A 13,794-nucleotide genomic window follows, 5' to 3' on the forward strand; every position below is an offset into this window, starting at 1 on the left:
TCAGATTTGAGGATTATATAACAGCACAGTACACAAACAGCATCGAAACTCTAATAGAGTTTAGAGGATGGGCAACCTGTAGATCGCATCCTGATTGGAGAACGAACATTCTCCAGCAAGGTGTTACTCTACAGGTAATGCCTACTGAAAAATGAGTCTGCCACTTCCTGGCAGCATATTAAGCCGCTGTGGAGCTTGGAATGAAAAAAAATAATGGCTGCCGTTATTTTACGATCGCTAAGCAGCGGTTTTGCTGTTTAATGACTAAAATAAGAAAGAAAAAATGTGTGTGTGTGTGTGTGTGTGTGTGTGTGTGTGTGTGTGTGTGTGTGTGTGTGTGTGTGTGTGTGTGTGTGTGCGTGTGTATGTGTGTGTTTATGTTTCTGTCTGTGTGTGTGAGTGAGTGCGTGTGTGAAAGCAGAACAAACTATGAGTGTGTGTGTGTGTGTGTGTGTGTGTGTGTGTGTGTGTGTGTGCGCGTGTGTGTATGAAAGAGACAGAGAGTGAAGAGTGAGAGAAATCCCTGGTAGCAGCATCAGTTAAGAGGTTTCCGTACCATTTCCATACCTCTTAACTGGACAGAACCACAAATAGTGGAGGACAAAGAACCAAACACATGGAAAGATTTTAAATATTGCTCTTATAAACTTAGAAAGTTGCTATAATAATGAGGTTTCAATTAGCATGTATTTTCATCATCAAGTCTGAAACTCCAATGCCTGTCATTATCTAATGACTTCAATCCCAGTGATTTGCTAGAAAACCACACATTTTATGAGGATGGGACCAAACATATGAGCCACAAAATCTGGGCACTCTTAAAATCTGGACAGCTGAGAGGTATGCTCTCTTGATTCTTAGCTCAAGATATCTGAATAAAACTAAAATAAAGGGGAGGGGTATATTTTACTTGAATGTTAGGATTTGAGTTAGCATGCTTTTTCTGAAACAGAGGTGTGAGAGTGAGTGAGTGAGATTGACTACTGGCAGTAGCAGCAGTAAAGAGGTTTGCATACCCCTGAATCTTTCAGCTGAAGAAATCTGGGTAAAGCCTAAAATGAAGACCTAACAAAGGCTCAAAAATAGGAACAGGCTATAATTATAGCTTATTTATTTATTTATTTGACATTTGTTAACTGGGTTAGTCTGACTGGGCAAGAAGCCCTTTTCAGCAGAGGCACGAGGAGAAAAACTCCAGACATATAAAACATATACAGATATATATCAGGTTAATAAGGATAAAAAGAAACTTGTATGGTATACAGTCAGCAAACAAACATATGAATTAGATAGTTGCATTACAGTAAACAGTAAGTATACAGTTAACAGTTGGCATATAAAATTACAAACTTGCTTAAATAAAAGGATTTGTGTTAAGCGTGAATTTTCTGAATAAAATAATAGCCTGAAACTTAAATGTATGCCATTATTTAGTAACTTCATTGTCCAATAACTGGCAACAAACCAAGTGTTTTAGGAGTAAGGGACCAAAAAAATATAGTAAATACCCAGATATTTTTAAGTATTATATTTTTGATGTAAATTGCTTCCCCAACACCAATAACATATACTACAGCAAGTTTGAAACATTAGGTGGAGGAACTATTTTACATCAGAAATATGTAAAAAAATATGTTTTAATAAAAAAATAAATAAGTAACTAAAACACAATGATTTTGCAGACAGCTCATTCTCTAAGCACAATAATGCCCTTCAGGGTGTGTCTTACTGTGGAAATAATTCCCTTCCAGGGGTGTAGAGGGCATTATTTCCACAATAATGCACACCCTGTCAGGCATTATTGCTTGAATAATGCTCCCTTTCACATGTACCTCACCAGACACCTGAGAGAGACCACACGGGTTTATCACCAAGAAAATATAGGGCCTTGATATGCCATGATATATGTGGATAGACTGAAATCCCTGTCACTGTAATCTGTATCATATAGGATGAGGTGACTTGTGTCTGGCCTCTAGGCCAGTCTCTGACCCTGCCCTGTTGGGAATACTGCATATCCACAAATCAGCTGAATCTGGTGAGGAGAAAATGCTAATAACAGTGTCTCACATGCTGGTGTAAATGCATTCTGTAATGTCAAGCAAGGGCACAAACAGCCCCTCACCGCACACACACACACACACACACACACACACACACACACACACACACACACACACACACACACACACACACACACACACACACACACACACACCAGAACCTCTATCTACGTACACCAACTAAAGAAGTCTGTATTAAAGCAAGTGCCATAGTACAAGTCTGACTCTTACAAGGCTCATAGGTTCATAGGTGTGTACTAGGCTAATCGCCCTGTAGCCTTTACAAGCCTATCCCATAGGATTACCCTGGCATCGTGCCACCCAACCTTAGTTCCCAGTGCCTCTGTCGAGTAGAGTCACTGGAGTGATCCCCAGGGTGAATTTTCTATTTCCCATCCACTCATCAAGATTTCTCTTGAAGAGGGCCAGTGAGGCGCTCCACTTGACATGTATGGGAAGTCTATTCCATAGCAATGGCAGACTCTGGATTATGAACCTGTCTCTCCAGCTTGTTCTGTTGATTGTGTTAATGAGGTTGCGGTCTCTGGAGCATGTAGTGTGGAGGGATTGGGATTTCTTTAGATGTAGAATTTCTAACAGAGCTGGGTTACACATGGCTTTGTAAGTCAAGCAGAGATCGCCTCTAAGTAGGTGATATGAGACAGAGAATAGTTGGAGTTTTTTTTTAGTCTGTCCATATAGGACAAGTGTTTAAGGCCTAGAATCCTCTTTGTGAGGTACTTTTGTGGTCTCTCCAGTTGTTGCAGGTGTCTAGTGAGGTACTTGCCAAATGGGGCATTGTACTCAATGATTGGCCTAATGAGGGAAGAGTAGAGGGAGACAATGACCTCTTTCTTCCTGGATGCAAAACCCTTAGTAATGAGATGTGCCACATAAAAAGACTTACTGTCCACAGTGGCAATGTGGTGGTCAAAACAGAGGTTGCTGTCAACCTGTGTTCCCAGATCTCTTATAACACCTTCTGTGTTCAGTGGACTACCATCAATGTGGTAATTCATGGGAACCGTTTTTTTCCCAAAGGGGATGACGACACATTTTTTGGCATTGAGCTTAATGCCATGGTTCTGACACCAGTCATTGGTCTCAGTGAGGCCTTTTTGTAGAATGTCAGCATCACTTGGGGAGTTAATTATGTCACCCAACTTGCAATCATCTGCGAACTTTGTCAGCCAGAGTTGCTTCGTGTTGGTCTGGACTTCAGAGAAGTAGATACCAAACATGAGAGGACCCAGGACTGAACCCTGTGGGACTCCACTCGTGACTGGTCGGCAGTCTGACTTGGAGTCAACTACTTTCACACTGTGGATTCTATCTGTGAGCCAGTATGCAACCCACTAAGTGATATAGGGGTTGATGCCTAGCTTAGTGAGTTTTTCTATGATTCTTGAGTGGGGAATGGTATCAAAGGCAATGGCCAGATCAAGGTAGGCTGTATGAACAACCTTGCCTTCATCCACAGCTCTGGTGACTAACTCAAAGAAGTTGACCAGGTTGAACAGGCATGATCTACCCTTCACAAAACCAAACTGTGTGGGATCCAGAGTTTGGAGATTCCCTGTATCCTTGTTTATTAGGTCCATAATGATGCATTCCATAGCTTTGCATATCAGACTCATCAGGTTAACAGGGTGATAGTTCCCAGGGTTTGTAGTCACTCCTCCTTTGTGGAGAGAGGTGACTGTAGCAGTGCGCCCTTTGGTAGGGGCAAAGCCGGAGGTGAGGCTGTGATTGCACAGGGCACATAGGTGAGGTGCCAGTTCACTCTGTAGTTCATATAGAACACAACCAGGGATATTGTCAGGTCCCATAGAAGCTATAGTCTTGGCCTTGGACAGTGCTGTTTTAACGTGTGCAGCAGTAATACTGGGCATTGCACACGACCTGGCAGTTGATGGAGTGATACCCCTTGTGGTTGACGTAGATTCTACCCTCCTCACCAGATGGTGCCTTGATGTGTACATGAGTGCAGTCATATGGCACCCAGTACTGCTGGGTAGTGTGCTACATGGTAGAAGTGTTGCATACTGCTGGCCCTCACCTCAGGGGTGAGGGGAAAATAAATGTGCTTACTGGCATGTGGTAGCATGGCATCCAGGAACTGGTGGAGTACTCTGGATGCTGATGTCTGTGAAACCCCCATCATGTCCCCAGCTGGTCTTTGGAAAGTACTTGTAGCTAGTATCTCAAGAGCTACACATACTTTTGTTTCTACTGGGATGGGTTCCCCTCTGTTGGCTGTGGGTCGGAGTTGAGTTCGGCAGAGCTCAGTGAGTTCTTGTAGTATGTCCCTGTCCACCCTGTAGTGCACTACAATCTCCAGCTCATGTAGCTCCTGGAAGGTTACCCTGGACCTGAACACCCTTCTCCTTCTCAGTCTAGGCCTTTTGTCAGCAGCAGCAGCACTGACCACAGCATCTAGCATATACATATGTAGCAGCTCTGCAGCAGCCCTTAGCATTCCTTCAGTTAAAAGTCTTATGTCTGTACATCATTGCTACAGAGTATGGGGGTGAAATCAGATTGTAGGTGCAGCCTTTGTGATTGGCTACCTGCTATGCATTCCACCTGCCAAGTGCATCATTAACGACTGTTAGTGGCCCTAGTTTAAGTGAAATAGGGGTTATTAGTACTTAATATATAATTGCCTTTCTCAGCCAATTTTTATTTTTTTGGACAGCCTTCCTCGCTCAGCACTGCCCTGTGCCACGCAAACACGTGCCGCTAAGGTAAGCAGTGTACATGCCCCCACAAAAGATCATGCTCAGCATGGTGACGTGCCATACAAACATGCTCAAACATGATGAAACAAGCTCCCTGAAGGTAAACAAAGCTTAGCAGACACTGTACACAACCCCTGCTCAACAGAGTGCCACGCTGCACAAGCAGGTGCTGCTGAGCTCCACTGAGCTTACAACTCCTCAGACACACCCCCTTTCATGTCAGCTACCTCTTCTGTGGACACCAACATGGGTCTGTGCCTACACGGATGAGATCTGCGGACACAGATATCCATTTTTGCTTTTCAGTAACCCCAGCTCATTTGCATAAGGATCCATGCACACAACCTGGAAACAACATGTTTCCAGGCCTTGCCTCCTTAGCAACAGAACCATTCCACCATTGTAGATACTCCACGCAGGGTCCTGTAATATATTTCTGTCACATACTAATAACTTTGGTTTTTAAACTATTTTTTTTTTCATAAAATCATGTTTGCGCACTGAGGTATGCTGCACAAACATGCCCAAATTATTAAAAAAAATAAAATTATTTTAAATTATTTTCCTTATTGTTTTGGACACACAGTGGATAGTTTTGCACATATCTCTGTTAATTATGCTATTTCTGCCCATCTAACTGCACTTTTACAGCCCCTGTTGTTTGTATTGCATTCTGTACATGGAATTTTTCTATGTACACTACGGACAACAACACAGGGTCTGCGGGACTGCCTATCTATTTTCTGGATCGCTCTACCTCCCTCATTTGCATGCAGTTCACCTGCTTATGAGGTGATCTGCATGCCAGGGATACTTCCGTGTTGGTGCATTCGTGCAAGCAGCTCAACTCTGTTTACTGGATCACAAACTTGCTTATTTTCATGTAAGCAGTGTGCCACTATGCCTACACATAAAAAAAGTCTGTGTAGGCTTTATTAAATTCTGCCCTTAATGTTAAAATACTACCTCTCTTTCAAAATTGTAACACTTGACTTTTTAAACTTTCAGTGAAGTGAAGTTTTGATCTTCGGTCATGATCTTGTGTCGTTTGAGCTTACGAGAAGATATGATTTGAAAGTAGATCCAGTTCCTACAGCTTCCATAGTACCTCCTATCTCCTAGGTTAGCAAAAACTTAGCTGTAATGAACTAGTAAGATGCATATAAAATTCTAACTTCATGAAAAGTTCTGCACTTTCTTATTTACAGAGTATTCAGTACTTACATATTATCGCAACCACATTTTTAACAGCCAGACCGTTTGCTTCACGATCATGCAGTCAGCTCATTTATGGTGTACAGATGTTATGTAATATCTGTTGTTGTACCAAAACCCTGTTTATTTTTACTTAGTGAATAAAATTTTGGAAACATACTGCTCGTCTTTGTGTGTGCACTTCATTCACAGTGTTTCTGTTATTTCAAGTCTGCCTACTGCACATTTCTTTGTCGTGGCAGCACATGTTGTCACACTACTGTGATTCATTTGCTTAGGTGCCACAGAATGATTAATCCACATCATTACACCATGAATAAAATCAAACATTACTGTACCACAACATGTCTTTATCAGAACATGCCCCCTTCACAAAGCAAGACACATCAGTGCTACCAAGTTTCTCAGTTAAAACCGAGCACAAAATCAGCTGTCAACATCATGCACCCTCCTCATGTGAAGTCGGTAAGAATGCTGTGGTTCATTTGAACATCGGTTAAAACAATGGTTAAAAATAATGCAGTTTACCTACAGTAATTTCTACGTGTCTGTGTTTTGCTTGTCTGCCTTTGCAAAGTACAAAGTGAAAGTAATGCAAGCGATAGTTGGATAGCAGCCATGATCCCTGAAACGTGCGTGTCTAATGCACAGAAAACTGGAAGAGGATTTCTGAAATTGTTCCTCTTCATAAAAGTCATGCAAATGTTTGGGTAAGTAGCAAGGAGTAAGAATGACATTTTGAACTGGGTCATGCAGTCATATCTGTGGAGGTATGCACATTTCGCAACCGCGAAAATGTGGTTGCGATAATACATAAGTACCGAGTATTCTTTTCTGAGAAAATGGCACAGTTTTAGGTTTCGTGTTGATTTTTCAATTTTGAGATTAAGTGAAGTGTATGCACTCATTTAGATGATTCCCTTTTGGCTTAATAAGGACGAAATAGTCAGCCTTCAATCTCTTGTGTTTAGAAAGTCTGTAATCACTACAGAAGGTTACACAAATCCCCAAGTCTTTCCACTTTTTCTGGAAATGACCCATCACACAATTCTATTATATTACTGGTGCATAGGGTGGTACAGAAGTTAAGGCTGCCTTCCCACAAATTCAGAGTATAAAGTTTGATCCTGCCTTCTACTTGTTTTCTGTGTGGAATTTTTACATAAAAAACGCAAAAAACACAATGTAAGCTCAGAACTGAAACAAAAGCAGTTCACGGACTCCACTGGCGTCAAACTAGGTTAAGGAACAAACCCAGAAGGTTGAATTGTCACATAAAATCCAGCTGATGTGAAAATTGATTGGAAAATTTGGAAATGTTGACAAGGGATAAAAAGCCAAGCATGGGCAACTAAAGGATTTTATGTGACAACCTTCTGGGTTTGTTCCTTAACCTTGTTTGCTGCCAGTGGAGTCCGTGAACTGCTTTTGTTTCAGTTCTGGAATTTTTACATGTTTACATTCTTCCTGTTTCCATGTGTTTTCCCTCGGTTCTGCAGTTTATTACCACCTTTCAAATATGTACTGCTTAAGTGTCAGTTGTCCATGTACACTACATTTTCCACCATAATTGTGGTGACCTGGGTCATAGCTGAGAAACATCTGCAGGAATGAATTCATTTTCCAGTTAATGAACAATTAAATAACCACTGCAACTCTCTAATCATGCATACCTGTAAGCTTTGCAAAACTGAAGAGTTCTTCTAGTTAAATCAGTAACGCCGCCACACCTGTTTCCTGGATCATAGCTGAAACAGATAATCAATTCACTTTTTTCACTAAATAAATAATTAAGTAAACATTGTTATTTTTCTTTAGGCAGACATTTCCTGTAAGCTTTATGTCAGTGACTAATTCTGTAAAAGTGTGTAGCATCCCTTACGTCACTGATAATGTCTCAGATGAGCTTGTAGACAGTTCTCTCTGCTATAACTTGTCTTCTGTAACTGTAAGATATGTGTTCTAGGTTCTAATATGTACATGTGTACATGGTAGTGATTTACTCCTTGGAGAGCAGGATGAACTGAAGAATGGGGAGGGAATGTCATCCAAGGATACGACAGTGGAGGACAGAGTTGCAATACTACATTATATGGCTACGTCCTGTTATTCAGTTTCTCATACTTTCCTCTCATGGAATGTTCTGTATAAATTTCAGTATATTTATGTTCATTTACAAAGACATCCATCTGGATTGTTTCTCCCCGGGCCTCTGCTGAAAAATTAGCTTTGCTCCAAGTTGTACTTTCCTGGTAAACAAATGTTAAATAAATAAAATAAATAAATTTACATGTATTTTTCTGAAGAATATTGAAAAGATTTGGAATATTAAAATATTTTTAGAAATACAATTACCACACATTGGTTTTGCTATAATGATGCAACTAGTAATATTCCTCTTTGTACTGTTGTCATTTTAATGATGTTCTTCGTGTTTCACTGTTGCAGTCATCACACTTGGGTTATCCTGCCAGGGGGTAGCCCTCAGTCAGCCTGAGTACCAGAGGCTTAGTATTTCTGCGTCAGTTGTTGTCACTTCAGGACTGACGTCGGGTCGTCAGTGGTACAAAAACAGGCAGCCAACGCCATTTCAGTCTTTCTTGCTGAGGAGCCTGAAGCAGAAGCAGTTCGCACGAGTGCCGGCTGGCCGCTACCTGAGTTTTCATTTCCGAAATTGAAGTTGAAGTCTTCTAAAGCTAAGTACCTCATTGGGGTTCCTTTTTTCTTGCTCTAACCGATGTCAGAAAAAGTCAACAATTGTCTTACCTGTGGAAAGCAAATACCACACTGAGATTTCCATTATTAGTGCGTCACCTGTTTAGGCCCAGACCACAACATCCTTCGCTGCTGGTTTTGTGCTTTGTTCAATGCCTAAACTATATGTCATCAGGCCCTTATTGAAGCTAAATACTTTCTCTCTCAATCTCCGTATTCCAAAATGGCTTCAATAAGCCATCCGACTACTGATCTTCCAAAAAAAAAACGTAAGGATAAAGACAGACTGCACAGGTCTAAAACTGCTGATGACGCTTCCATTAAGCTAGTTGCCAGTTTGCTTGTACTCAGTGAGGAGCTTTTGCAGCCCCTGATGCCCGCTTCGATGGATTCACAGGCCGCTACCGAGACCCGTTCGGAGTCCGGTATGCCACGAGGCTCTTCCTTGACTACGGAACCTGCGGAAGTCTCTACCTTGGATAGGTCCGAAGCCGCTATGCAGACATGGGCTTCTGAGGAAGTTCTTCGCACTACCGATATTCGACACAAACAGACAACTTCTTTCACATCTTCAGTTCTTTCTAAAACTACCTAGTTTCTAAGGCCCAGAGTACGAGCTACGCCTAAAAAAATGACGACCCAAACTCAAGCGCCTGCTTCCTTGCCACAATCTCAGATACTTAAATTGCAAGAAGACCTTATCATGCTGATTAGGGGAAGCCAGCCTTCCCCTGCTAAAAGGAAAAGAGACTTGTCCCCAGCAGCTTTATCTGACCAAGAGTCTGATGACTCTGAGGTTTCTAATTATGAAGACATGCCCTTTTCTGCTTATAAGGATTCAGATGCAGAGGAATCCATTCCCTCTGCCTCTCCTCCAGAGGATTTTTCTTTTGGTGAAACCCTACATACCTTGAGAGAGCATTTCCATTGGGAGTGCCAGGATTATACTCAGTCCAAAAAGAGACTCAGGGAATTTTTATATTTACCACAGCATAGACCCTTAGCTACTCCTCCTGTTCTGGATGTTGTGGATGATATTTTTATGGAATCCAGTCCCTGACTCACACAAATTTCTTTTCAAGAATCGTACTGCTGACCCAGAGATCATCTCCCAAGGACCTAAAGGAATAAAAGCAACTACAGCTAGGAATCTCACCCCCTTGGACAGGGATTCCTGAGCTTTAGACAGATAGGGTAAAAAAGTATACACCTCTGCAACTCTTGCCATTAGAGCATTGAATTGTCAGTTACACATGCTGAAATACCTGCAACATACTATGGAACTTATTAAACAAAAATTATCTAGCTTCCCTGACAGTGCAGAAAATAAAGAATTATAGGAGTTTATGCATTTGACACCCTAGAAGCATCTTGCGGGGCAGCAGTCACAGGTTCTGTACATAGAAAGCATGCTTGGCTTAAGGAACAGACCTTGCCAGACCATGTCAAATCAAAGTTATTGGACGCACCACTGAACAAAGACAATCTGTTTGGCACCAAAGCAGAAGACGTTTTAAAAAAGATGGAAGAAAAGCTAAGTCTGTGCAGACAGTCAAAGACATTTTGCAAGTACAGCCTCCAAGATTCAGTAGGCATTGCCCCCCAAAACATTGGTCCTTTCCAGCCCCCTCAAGGCCACCTCAGACTAGACCTAGGGGAAGCAACCCCCCCCCCAGACAACAGTCTCAGGGTATGCAGAGATCTAAGCAATGGTGTACCTCCACTTCTAAAACAGGAAGTGCTAAGCCACCACCTTATGGAAAGAGTTTGCAATGACTTCTCAACTCCTTCTCTCACCTCTGCCCATTTGCTCGTGCCCCTGGGAGGAAAACTTGCCTACCATGCAAAAAATTGGGCCTCCATCACCAACAATTGATGGGTCCTCAACATAGTATCCCAGGGGTACTTATTTTATTTCTACATGCTGCCAACCCCAAAAGGGTTCCCAGATCTTCCTCCAAACCAGTGGGCAGAGGCACAAAACCAAGTTCAGTCCCTGCTCTCCATAAGGGCAGTTCAGCCTGTTCCTGCAGAACAGATAGGCCAAGGTTTCTATTCCAGACTTTTCATGGTACCCAGAAAAGAGGGCACCTGGTGCCCAATCGTAGATCGATCCATTCTAAACACTTTCCTGGTGGTACCAAAATTCAGAATGCTCACCCTACAGCATCTTCTCCCTATGCTGTTCAAAGATGCTTGGTTAGCCACCCCAGAACTATAGGAGGGCTATCTGCATATCCCAATCAGGGACTCCTGCAGGAAATATGTATGTTTCAGGGCAGGATCTATGCATTATTAGTTCTCTGCACTTCCCTTTGGCTTATCAACTGCTCCCAGAGTTTTCGCAAAATGCCTCGCTCCAGCCATTGCCTTTTGCAGACAAAGAAATATTCAGATTTACCTACTTGGATGACTGCCTGATTCAGGCAGACAGTCAGGAAAAGCTGTTGCAGCACATGACATTTGTAAAGGACCTTCTAACCTCACTGGGGTACACTGACAATGAAATCCAAACTAGTCCCCAGTCAGAAAATTATATTCCTGGGAGCAAGCTTGGACACAGCGTCCCAGATGGCATTCCTTACTCCAGAAAAACAAGCTTATCTGACAGACTACATCTCTCAAATGGCCACCAGAACCCAGTTATCCCGCTAGGAAAATCCTGCAAACTCTAGGGTTCATGGCCTCCTGCATTCTACTAATTCCATATGCCAGACTGCATGTGAGGAAACTTCAGTGGTACTTAAAAAGTCTTTGGTGCCAACATTCTCAGGACCTGGAAACTGTCATACCTATGATATCTTGTCTAAGGAAAGAGTTTCTTTGGTGGGCAGCAGTATGCAACCACAACAAGGGACTTCCCTTTTTACAACCCCACACCACCCAGACCCTAACCACAGATGCATCAGATTATTCCTGGGGTCCACATCTGGACGGCAGGTGCATTCAGGGCCACTGTAACCCAAATCAAACTCATCTGCACATCAACCAAAAAGAGATGCTAGCTGTTCAGCATGCTCTGACAGCTTTCAGATCCCTACTCTCTCCAGTGCCTCTACTAATCAAAACTGACAACACCACAGTGATGTGGTACATTAACAAGAAAGGGGGAACCCACTCTTACCCACTCTACAGGCTAGCCATGACCCTTTGGAACACAACCTCAGCCATGCATATTCACCTGCAAGCCCAATTCCTGCCAGGCAACCAAAACTCTCTGGCAGACAACTTAAGCAGAAATCTCCTAGACCCACATGAGTGGCAATTAAACCACAACACCTTCAGCCTTGTGACCCAGAAATTGGGTACCCCAAAGGTGGACCTATTTGTCTCCCCCTACAATCACCAGCTCAGCAAATTCTGCACCAGGGAACCTCACAGCAAGGCCTGGAAAGTGGATGCCCTGTCCTTCCACTGGGCAAACCTCTCAATCTGTGCATTCCCCCCACCTCTTCTTACAAGAGTATTACTCAAAATAAGGGAGGAGAGACCAAGGACAATCTTGATTTCCCCAGACTGGCCACGCCAACACTGGTACCCACCACTGCGCAGTCTGTCTCCGTTGCCTCCATTGCACCTCCCTGAGATTCCAACTTTTCTAACTCAACAGGAGGAAGAGTTCTTGCATCCACAATTGCAGATCCTGAACCTGACAGCCTGGCTTATTCCTTGACTTCTCCTGCAGTGGCCAGCCTAAGCAAGCACATCCTGGATGTTATACATGAAGCCAGATGACCCAGTACTAGAAAATCCTATACTGACAAGTGGAAAAGGTATTGTTCCTGGCTCCAGACTAAAGGAGCTGACCCAGGATAGCCATCCTTACCTCTCATCCTGGATTACCTAGCAGACCTACTCCACAGGGGCCTATCCTTCTCTTCCATTAAAATCCATGCCTCTGCCATCTCTGCACATTACAGCACTGAGCCACCTCTCTTCTCACACCCTGTCATCAAGCAGTTCCTGAGAGGGGCAAACAACTTAAGGCCACCAAGAAGAGCCCCTACCCCTTCTTGGGACCTTAACTTTGTGTTGGAAAAGCTCATGCTACCCCCCCCCCCCCTTTGAGCCTGCAGCTTCAGCAGAGTTAAAATTCATCTCTTGGAAAATAGCCTTGCTTTTAGCCATCACTTCAGTGAGAAGAGTGTCTGAGCTACAGGCACTTATGGCTGTGGAACTCTTCATCATTTTTCATGCTGACAGGGTCTCCCTTAGGACTAGCCCAACTTTCATGCCTAAAGTGGTGTCCACTGTGGCTCTCAACCAATCTTTTCATTTTCCCACCTTTTTCCCTAAACCACAAAATAAGGGGGGGAAAGGATCCTGCACTCTTTAGATGTGCATAGACAGCTCAGATTCTACCTGGATAGGACTAAGCCCTTTTGGAAAGCTGGCCAGTTACTAGTCAGCTTTGCACCAGGGGCAGAGGGCAAGGCCATAACAAAACAAACCATCCCCAAATAGATAGCACACTGTATCCATTTCTGTTACAAACACCATGGAAAACCACCCCCACAGGGTGTCAGAACATCCCACTAGAGCAACTTCATCCTCTGCAGCCGTTCTCAGAGGGGTCCCTCCTAGGGACATCCTGGAAGCTGCAACATGGAGTTCTCTTCATACCTTCACCAAGCATTACCACCTGCCTGTCTTTTCCAAATCCAGGTTGGGCTTTGCAACAGCAGTCCTGCTGGGCATACTAGCCAGCCCAGACTCTTCTTGACTGCCTCCACCCTTTCTTCTGCTTTGGGAATCAACCCAAGTGTGATGACTGCAACAGTGAAACACGAAGAACATAGTACAGTTGTGTACACTTACCATAAATGTAGATGTTCGAGTGTATTCACTGTTGCGGTCTTGGTTTCCCACCCTCCAGCCCCCTTCTCTCTCTCTCTCTGTACCTCTCTTCCTCACTCTTTACAGGGCTATTCGTATATACTTTCTACTGGTGGTGTTATTCCACCATAACTTAGCTCCCTATTTGGGGGCTCCTGACATTTGGGGCAAGAAAAACTGATGTAATGGCGTTGGCTGCCTGTTTTTATACCACTGATGACCTG

At 43.2% G+C, this 13,794-nt stretch overlaps 1 protein-coding gene across 2 annotated transcripts in view; it reads left to right on the forward strand.

Moving 5' to 3' along the window:
* LOC122799515 (TRIO and F-actin binding protein) overlaps positions 1 to 13,794 on the forward strand; it is a 3,126,988-nt gene that overhangs the window by 1,450,889 nt on the left and 1,662,305 nt on the right. The gene's annotated exons all lie outside the window — the stretch shown is intronic.

This window comes from Protopterus annectens, chromosome 1.part0, assembly GCF_019279795.1.
Source record: "Protopterus annectens isolate FY-2018-M chromosome 1.part0, PAN1.0, whole genome shotgun sequence".
In the NCBI taxonomy this organism is placed as follows: Eukaryota; Metazoa; Chordata; order Ceratodontiformes; family Protopteridae; genus Protopterus; species Protopterus annectens.